Genomic DNA, 10,797 nt, shown 5'->3' on the forward strand with positions numbered 1-10,797 from the left:
ACTAATACTTGCAGAGAGCCTCATATTTACCAATTTGAGAACCCATAGCGGGACCGGGACTATTTTTTATAGACCTCAGAGGGATGAAAAACAAAAGACAGATATCCGACGAAATTTGAACTCAGAACATAAGGAAATATAACTAAATATTGCATTGTATTTTGTCCAACGGTCAACCGTTTCATCCGTTACATATATTAAGATGCAGTAGAGTGTTTATATACAGGAGTTTTTTTTACAAAACTTGTAATATTACACAAAGTCTCTTCCATTATGTTCTTGAAACAATTTTCTGTGTCAATTAAATCTTTGAATTTTCAATACATGTTTCTTGGCCAGTCTGTGGTTATCTTGTTGATGGTGTCGTTGCTGCTCCTGCTGTTTAACCCAGACTCAGCCCTGATTGAGTAGGTATGGATGTGATCAAAGGCGTTCCATCTGTGACCATCCTGTCTTTTTGTTTGTATTGATAGAACTACATTTTTTATTAAAATGTTAGAATGTAGTTTGACATTTCCTCCTTCACAGCCCTGTTATATTGAAATAGCAGATCGAACGACCGCGTAAAACTTCTCTCGTTGGCTCGTCAGTTAAATGTTCTTGTTGTTGTTGTTAGCCTCAAGTTGATCAAAGGAATTCCAGATGTGACCATCATGTCTTTTCAAACACTATGTATTCTAATTCATATTATCAATTGCGGTAGTGTGTGATTTTAGAGACATTTGTTTGCTATTTCAAGCCTGTTAAGCTACTAAATCACGGTTCATTTTTTGGTTCGTGGTCCCAGTTCGGTGACCAGAATAGTGGTGGCGTCGCTCATTGGTATAATGGGCATTTGGTCAAAATATCCTCCATGTTTGTAGTTGAAATGAACTGTTCAAATAGTATTTCTTCTCATACTGACATATTGATGCCTTCTTTTGATGTTTTTTTCTTGTCTTTTTGTTTTATTGAGCATATCGAAATGCTGCCCGAGAATATTATACTAAATCACGTAGCTCAGGGACGTTCTTTTATTTATTATCGTTGGAAGAAAATTGCCGCTTCGATTATAGAAATAGTATTGGCATTTCCTTCTTCAAAGTCCAGATGTATTGGAATAACGATGACACATTTTTAAGGAAGTCGAAGATACGCTAGAAAAAATTCCATATCGACTCTGTGTGTGTGTGTGTGTGCGCGCGCGCGCGTGCGTGTGCGTGTGCGTGTGCGTGCACGCGCGTGTGTGTATCGAACAACGAGAATGAATGCTCAACACCACATTGGTGAATAAAGATTTTTTATTTGTGTATTAAGGCTACCATTGGTTTCATTTAAGGAACTTTCTCAGCAATTATTCAGGCCTATCACTTAGAAAAATAGTATTCGTTTTCATTTTGGATTAAAACACGGAAAGTCACAGAAAATCATGATAAAATCACACGAGAATTTAAGTAAACAAAAACAAGACATCAAGGGTAATGAGTATTACACATATCCAGGACATTATATGATATTATCGTTCAGCAACCCCAAACCTTACAAATTCGAAGCTGAAATATGTGTAAGAATATGAAATATACATGTAACAATCATGTAACTGTCCCTTTAGCATTAATATAAACCGACCGGTTTAAAACGGAAGTCATGTAAGGTCAGTTGAGCCTTTTAATGAATGTCTTTTCTCGTCCTCACTCTATATCCTTCCTTCACATTTTCCATCTCATCACCACAGCCTCCACACACCTTCCTTCAACATTCATTAACCCACATACCCCAATTCTCATTTTGATTGCTACGTCTAAAATAGTCCACGGTATCTGCTCTACTGTCACTGCCGTTCGCAAAACTGTTATGCCCGCGCCACAAAAAAAGGGTAGTTGAAGTGGGTATGCCCTGACAACTGAACAAGATTACTGTTATACTGTGCCATTTTTTAGGTTAATGGATGTTGTCTTAACTTTATTTCTAAAATGCATGAAATAATGCACAAATGAACAAATTAGCAAAGATATTTCGGAGGTGCACTTGCCAAGCAAATGATTTGATCTGTGACCGTGTGTGGAAACGAAAACGATTGTAGCTTGAAAAGACATACGTTAACCATTCAAAAACACACAGAGATTGTTAACTTCACTTAAACGTTGTTTGTAATATAGTGCCAAACATTGAATAAACAAGTGAGTGAACCTGCAAAGAGGCCGTTCGGCTAAATGAAATTCAAATTATACAACAGATGCAGCTCTACATAAAAGGTTTTGTCTGTTTGAAATACTTCGAGTATGTTTGGACGACTACTGCAGCTTCTGACTTCTTAACAGTGACTTACGTTAAGTATGTCACACAGCTTTTTACGTTCTGAATTCAAATACCACCGAGGTCATCTCTACCTTTCATCCTAGGGTCAATGCAATCGAATTGCTCGCTCCCCTTAAAACTGCTGGCCCTGTGCCAAAACTAGAAAGAATTTTCATTATTATTTTTTATCATCATCATCTTCATCATCATCATCATCATCACCATCATCATCATCATCATCATCGTCATCGTCATCGTCGTCTTCGGCGTCGTCGTCGTCGTTGTTGTTGTTGTTGTTCAAACTCAGTGATATAATATTTCGCTTGGATAAAGTAAAATTCTACTGCTACCTAGGTAGATGTGAGTCTGCTATACACCACCTGGCATTTATTTAAGTGTCCTAAAGTTCTAATTTGTGTTACCCCCAGCGGAGCTCTCTGAAGATATTTTTCATTGCCTTTCTAAACAAAGTTATTATTTCTCAACGATAAATAAAGTGACTGCTTTGTTTCTTTTTCAGTTTCCGGCCGATTTATAAACACTCGTGAAGATGTACCTTCAGATCACAACAATAACTGCTCACCACCAAAACATCACCACTTCAGATCACCACCAAAACATCTAGATGTTCAGCAAGGTAACTACTGGTACCTATTCTATATTTTCTTTACGTGATATATTTGAAATCCTTTCTAACGGATTGTTGAATTCATATAGCACTGACTGCCAAGTCATTATCCACTTTCAGTGATTTGATACCGCGCTTAGATGGACTAAGATTATACTAATAAGGTTCATGTGAGTCTATGTATTATAACATCTTGACATTTATTTACGCGCTAAAAATCGTATTTTTCAGTCAAACCGATGGAGAAGTGAAACTGTAAAAGCAAGTGTCCCATAGTCCATGCACAGGAGTTGCATAAAAATTCATAAAATAATTCTTTATGTAACATTAGATTAGTCTCGATTTTTACTCAACTGGTATCTCAACTGATAGAATAATTTTTGATCAGGCGACGAGCTGGCAGAAACGTTAGCACTCCAGGCGAAATGCTTAGCGGTATTTCGTCCGCCGTTACGTTCTGAGTTCAAATTCCGCCGAGGTCGACTTTGCCTTTCATCCTTTCGAGATCGATTAAATAAGTACCAGTTACGCACTGGGGTCGATATAATCGACTTAATCCGTTTGGCTGTCCTTGTTTGTCCCCTTTATGTTTAGCCCCTTGTGGGCAATAAAGAAATAAGAATTCTTTTTGATCATTCTTTAGCAGTCGTACTCAAATGAGGAGAATTTTACTCGAAATATAAGGAAACAATATTTCCATGGTAACATTGCAGTCTCTTTAATTTTATTGTTATTGTTGTTGCAATATTCACTGATATATTTGCATAGTAAAAGCTTTCTAAAACCCTTTTTCCGTATTTCACAATGCTTTAAGCGATCTCTAAAACTTTTTTATTACTAATCTTGAGCCAGGAGAAATTTGCAACTGTTAAAGAACTATTCCAGCTATCAGAGTGATGCACCAGTGCTGACTGCCAAACTGACTTCTTTAAACGCTGCCCCAACAACATTGCCATAATATCTCTAAATGAAAATACACCACATTTAAATCCTGACATCTCTACCACCAAACTCATCAACTTGTACGAAAACTCTCTCGACGACTTCTACTAATGACCTTAACACTGAACACTCTGCCCTGAAAAGCCACCACGGGGTTTAACCGATGCTACCACAACTGTGTCGAGCTCGAGAAGAAATATCTTAAACAGAAGTTCTTTTAATTCTACTGCGTACATTATATTTCCTTTCATGTATCAACATCAAATTTGATAGACAAAATAACAACTCGAGCACATACGTCAACATTCTTGTTCACAGTTCAAGGCGGCGGGCTGGCAGAATGGTTAGCACGCCGGACGAAATGCTTAGCGATATTTTATCTGTCTTTACGTTCTGAGTTCAAATTCCACTGAGGTCGATTTTGCCTATCATTCTTTCGGAGTCAATAAATTAAGTACTGGGGTCGATCTAATCGACTAGCCCCTTCTCCAAAAATGTCAGGCCTGGAGTAGTAAAGATTCTTGTTCATAGTTCACTAGCATTAGATCTCTCACACAAAGCACCTCAGTCTCGACCTCTCGTTCATCATTCTATTTTGAAACCATTTTTTGTCCGACTACATTTTAGCTCAAATGGATATCTACCCCAACAGTTCTAACCACAATACCACCATCACCAATACCAACGTCACCACACATCCGAAATTCCCTGCCTATCACTCCAACATTCTATCTAACCCCCAGCAACCACAATCTCGAGTGCAAACTATCTAGAATTGAACAGTTCATATTTGACAGTTTGTAGGTGCATACCAATGCAACCCCTAACCTTTCGATACCCCCAACTCACCGCTTTAAGAAGCCTACAACCGAATGACCTCATCTAACTTCCCTTGTGCAAAGGAAAAAAATTCTGTCATCACCCGCTATACCTGTAATAAACCAGTGTATAGACACCTCAACCTGTATCTAGAAACCAGTCATTTGAACTGACAACTGCAATCGATGTAGCTTCCCAACAATCAACAGACTTCCCAAATCATTAAAACTCGTAACAAGAACCAGTTACTAAAAGCTGAACCATCGTTTCGAGCATAAAGGATTCCTTCTACAAACTTCTATGGTTCCTCCCCCGCGATTATATTATAGTTCTTAAATCTCACAGAAAGAGGCAGGTTGGTGTGTTTGTGTGTTTGGTGTGATGAGATGGAAGATGTGAGGGAGGAATATAGAGTGAAGACGAGAAAAAACATTCATTAAAAGGCTCAACTGACCTTACACTACTTCCGCTGTAAACCGGTCCGTTTATATTAATGCTAAAGGGACAGTTACATGATTATTACATGTATATTACATATTCTTACACATATTTCAACGTCGAATTTGTAAGGGTTTGGGGTTGCTGAATGATAAGTTTCTTTATATCATAATGTCCTGGATATGTGTAATACTCATTATCCTTGATATCTTGTTTTTGTTTACTTAAATTCTCGTGTGATTTTATCATGATTTTCCGTGACTTTTCGTGTTCTGAAATCCTTACTCTTAACCTTCATAGGACAAGTCAGGTGTTCAGATGAAGTTATTCTACAACTATATCGACTCAACCCTAAGATCACCAAATATAACAGATATCCATTCAATCTCAACGACATATTCCTCTCTACATCGGTACCTGCAACCTTGCTGTCACCCAGCTAAATGCATCGCTAACCTACACTGTTTTGCTGACCGTAACCAACATTCACCAACTCCTGCCTACAGCACTAATTTAGCTTTCTTGGCAACACTTGCTGACTTCACATCTTCTCATGAATATCTTGCCTATCAGGCCTTCATGAACCAATTAATACGCAGAACGTTCAACACGCACCACTTAAGCGCCTTATTCCAGATACATAAATAACATCTTAACCCTCTATCTTCTTCTGAAGGGCTCAAAAAGATATTCAGTGGTGGAGGAGTACAGACGTACGATTTACACTGTACTAGGTGTGTACGATTAGACTTTATCACGGTTTTGGTTGTGGTTGATTTTTTTTTCCTAAGAATTCAGAAACAACCTTTTGACGTTTTCCTCTTCTTTCAACTTTATTTTCACTTTTATTTTCACTTCTGCTATAATGATGAAGACTACACTAAACTAACACTTTTTTTTATTTTTATTTCTACCTGTTTCAGGTAGAAGAACTCTTTAGTCAAAAGAATCGACCCCGGTACTTATTTTTGCAAGCCTGGTAATTATTATATTGGTATCTTTTGCCGAACTGCTAAATTACGGGAACGTAAACACAGCAACACCGGTTGTCAAGCGGTGGTGTTGATGGGACAAAGATGCACACACATATACACGCTCTTGCGCGCGCACACACACATATACACACGCACACACACATATAATATTGGATAGAATCTATAAACATTTAATGCATCGCTACGCGCGTTTCCACAAATCACATGAATCTTAAGATCACAGTCCATATTCTTGGGATGATTACAGTGTTGGAATCAGCACTAGTACTACAAATGCATTGTGTGATATTGTCTTGTGGTTCCGACTGCCATATTTCTCTGAGTCTGGCATAATATTCTTTGCTCACATTGTCTTTATTCCCAATACCTCCGAATGATATGCTTCCATCAACGCCTAGGTCCTTGTGGCATTCTTTTTGTGGGACAGGAGAGGTAGTAAGACCATTGATACACAAGGTGTGGGTTTGGAGGACTGATTTTCCACGTTCAATAATCAAATATGAACATTTCCTTTGGCCAAATTCCATTCTCTAGCAGTTGCATACCCCATTTCATTTTTGTAGCCATTTCATTTTTGTAGCCATTTCATTTTTGTAGCAGGAACAATAGATTTAATGCCAAAGTGAAAAGAATTACAGAAAGAATAACTCCTTAGAATATTCCCTCGAAGACAATCGTTCTTCTCTCAGCTCTAAGTGTAAGAATTGTTGTACAGGTTTTTGTGAGCCTCAATGGCTGCAACTGAAATAACAAGCACTTTTGCAAAATGAAAACACTTCAGCAGTCATGAGTGGAGAATAGTCAAATTCTTTCCTATAATCAAGCCATACAGTTGTAAGGGTCTTACGATGTTGTTGTTTTTTTTTTTGTTTTTTTTTACTTCAGACAATATAGTTTTGTTTATCAAAAGTTGTTCAGTACACAACCACATTCCCTTCATCACACCGGCCTGCTCACTAGTCACCACGTTGCTGGACTCACAATGATTCTGGAGGAAATGATTGAAGCAGCTTCTGTACAGTTTGTACATGATATTCAAGCAAGCAATGGTCCTACAGTTTTCTGCCAACTCGGTGGTTACATTCTTCGCTATAATATTTGTCCATACTGTGCCAAACCAATATGGTGTCTCAATCTGAAAATCTTCGCTACCGCAAGCAAATTTTTGAACGAGCCTGTACGAATCACAAGTTTAATTCAAAACCACATACATTATACAGAGAGATGATGAAGGAAAATATCAACTTTAAGAAATCCCCCCTCTCAAGATCTTGAATTAATTGGAACGAAAAGCGGGATTTCAATCTTAATGCATCGTGGGTAAACGCAGTAAGGAGAGAATACTGTACCAACATTAACAATAAAACATATGCAATTGACCTGAAAACTTTTACCATAACTATTGGCAAACTGCATAATAGGAAGGCATTTGGAAGGCAGCTAATAGTTGGATGCTGATATAAGAGGCTGACATTTTACAGGAAACCACTAAAATGTATATTCAGAAGCACCAAGTTCGTGTTTTAGAGTATGTAAATGTGTACGTATGTTTGTATGTATAAATACATACATATATACATACATACATGTCTACATACATACAGGCATACATATACACATGCATACATACGTACATGCATACACACACACATACATACACGCACATACATACATACATACATACATACATACATACAAGCCTCGCAGTATTTGTCAAAATTCTGTGCTCTGTGCTCAAATCCCACCAATTTGCAATCGGTGAATATCAACAATTTTTCCACCACCACGTAATGTGAATGTAAAAATAAACATAAGTAAAACGCGTGTATATATATATATATGTGTGTGTGTGTGTGTGTGTGTGTGTGTGTGTGTGTGTGTGTGTGTGTGTGTGTGTGTGTGTGTGTGTGTGTGTGTGTGTGTGTAGAGGTTAAAGTAAAAAGGAGAGGCAATTTGGCAAGACTTGACAAGGACATTTAAATTAAGCTATATAATGATAGGTATAGTTTCTGACAGCTGTTCCTGGGATATTCCAGCAATTGGAACATCGTGCCGCGCGAATACTCCGTATGCTGAGTATACCGTCACCGGAGAGAGAGATAGGTTAAACATATGTAACAGTGGAATAAAGCTACTCATCAATGATAGCTGTTGTGGTTCCTAATGTTCAGAGAGGGAGAAGAGAAATAAATCCGATTAGATTGGGTATTCCTTAGGTAAATCCATGGTCAGATAGAATGGTTAGATAGTATTTTCTAGTGAGGGAAAATGTATGCTAGCAGTTCTAAACTTGGATAAATACTGAGAAGAGGAGTAAGTATAGTACACTCTGGTTGGTGGAAGATAGGTAGATAAGAGTTTTGTATTAGATATTTACTAATCAGTACAGCAAGGGGTGTTCCTGTCCAGAGCGGTAAGGAGACGCGAGAGTACAGATAAATATATAAGGGATAAATAAAGTAGATGCCAGACCTACATGCTTGGTAGCAATGAGATTGTGTGAAGGTAACAAAGCAGTCGTAAAAATGATAATCGACATCAGATGTAGTGGGTAGTGGAAGGGAGACTCAGGGCTGACTTAGTCGAGTTAGTGCTAGAAATAGATTCTACACAAACAAACAAAAGATTTAAGTTTGAGGTTTAAAACTAAAGTTAAAAACTAATATCATAAAAATGATAGAGTATATATATATATATATATATATATATATATATATATATATATATATATATATATATATATATATATATATATATACGGCTCTATCCTCTGGAGAGGTATGCTGTGATATACATATGGAAGATCTTTGAGTGAGTGGCACCAAACTTTGGCATCTAGAGCTATACTAACCCCGAACTAGACATCAGTGCACTGTTCCAAAGGTCCCAGCTGTCCTGTCTAGAGTGAGGACCATGTACTGCAATAGCTTAGGATTCAAAGGCCCACAGCTATTTAATGCCTTGCCAAAATATCTGAGAGATCTTTATAGAGTAGAGATAGATGTTTTCAAGAAACAGCTTGACCTTCTGTCCAGGGTTCCAAACGAACCTATATCACGACGACAAGAAACTCAAAAGAGGGCCGCTGTGTTGAACTCCCTCCTTCATCAAAGGCCAATCGCATGAGAATACACACGAACCTAATGTAGGTAAACATATATATACATAGATTTTTATAAATTTATACAGACGTGTGTGTGTGTGTGTGTGTGCTGTAGATAGTTATAGACACATGCTATAAACAGCAGAGTTTTAGGTCAATCTTTGAGAAGCGGCTTCACTCTGCCTGCTATAGCTTCGTACTGTGACAACAGTCCAGATACTTATTGATCGCACCTCGTTTATACATGGATACACCTGAAAAGCACAGACCAACATATATAAATATATATACATGTGTACACAGACACACGTGTGTAAAAAGAACATCGGCGCACACACAACATAAACATATGTACAGTAATCCTTTGCCATATCGCGGTTCCCAAAAGAAACTAACCCCAACACAGCTCTTATGGAACAAATAATTCGATTAGACTCCCATGAACATGTAAAGAACCCCGTTGTTTTTTCTTTCTTTTTTTTTATAAAAAAGACACACACAAATTTATATCGCGGATTCCTCAGTATATCGCGGGTTTCTGCGGCCGATAGGTATTTATATTTTTTAGATTTTAATTACTTCTGTGGGAAGTTTTGGAACATAAGTCTGCTTCTTTGATTGTTATTTCCTCATTGTTTTGTAGTTCAGTTCCGGTTGGGGCTACATTATAGCAAAAGTGAAAATAAAAGTAAATAATAAAGTTGAAGGAAGAGGAAAACGTCAAAAGGTTGTTTCTGAATTCTTAGGGGGGAAAAATCAACCACAACCAAAACCGTGATAAAGTCTAATCGTACACACCTAATACAGTGTAAATCGTACGTCTGTACTCCACCACTGAATATCTTTTTGAGCCCTTCAGAAGAAGATAGAGGGTTAAGATGTTATTTATGTATCTGGGAAAAGGCGCGTAAGTGGCGTGTGTTGAACGTTGTGCGTATTAGCTGGTTCATGAAGGCCTGATAGGCAAGATATTCATGAGAAGATGCGTTCCATCGGAAAAGTCAACAAATTGGGTCAATGGGTTCCTCACAAACTTTTCGAGTCTAATCGTGCACAGAGAGTGAATGTGTGCTCTTCTCTGCTGTCACGTCTCACGAATGAAACTTTTGTGGGGACGAATAGTGAGTGGTAACGAAAAATGGGTTCTGTATAAAAATGTCAAGCACCGAAAACAGTGAGTAGGGAAAGGAGAAGCACTGGTACCCCAGACTAAAGGTCTTCAACCACGTAAGATGCTATCTGTTTGGTTAGATATGAAAGGTTTAGTCCACTTTGAACTTTTAAACCCAAACCAAACGATAACAAAAGAGTTCTACTACGAGCAGCTTGAGCAGGTTAAGTCAGTGATAGAAGCAAAACAACCATCTTTGGTTTCAAGACAAAAGGTGTTCTTCCATTAGGATACAACTCAGCCACATACAGGGAGAATGACATTCCAAAGGCTGGAGCAGTTTGAATGGGAAACGATGCCCCATCCAATATATTCGCCGGACATTGCCCCATGTAATTATCATTTATTCCGCAGTCTTCAAAATCATTTGAATGGAAAAAATACGAATTCTGTAGACGAAGTCAGAACATTACTAGTGGAACAT

Source organism: Octopus bimaculoides, chromosome 18 (assembly GCF_001194135.2).
Source record: "Octopus bimaculoides isolate UCB-OBI-ISO-001 chromosome 18, ASM119413v2, whole genome shotgun sequence".
NCBI classification, from domain to species: domain Eukaryota; kingdom Metazoa; phylum Mollusca; class Cephalopoda; order Octopoda; family Octopodidae; genus Octopus; species Octopus bimaculoides.